Raw genomic sequence first — 343 nt, 5'->3', positions numbered from 1 at the left:
AAGAAGAGTTATCCTAAGCACCCCAACCATTATTTATTATGTGACTAACATAAAAAATGGATTATCCAATATTTATTTGTAAGTTGGACACCTTGTAGATCCTCATTACTTTAAGATTCAATTGACTGACAAATATTTAAACAATCCTTGGATACTGACAGATACAAAAGGAATTTTTATTTTATTTTATAGTGCTATCTAAATGTTTCATTTTCATTAATCTATTCTGTTGACTTCCAAAACAAGAGTAAATAATGAAATAAGGACAAGGGGTTAAGAAGTGATAAGGGTTAAGGTCCTTATGAAGTACAATGACGTGGAGATTTAAGATAATCCGTCTAGA

This window comes from Hemitrygon akajei, chromosome 5, assembly GCF_048418815.1.
Source record: "Hemitrygon akajei chromosome 5, sHemAka1.3, whole genome shotgun sequence".
In the NCBI taxonomy this organism is placed as follows: domain Eukaryota; kingdom Metazoa; phylum Chordata; class Chondrichthyes; order Myliobatiformes; family Dasyatidae; genus Hemitrygon; species Hemitrygon akajei.
This window is presented reverse-complemented; position numbering follows the sequence as displayed.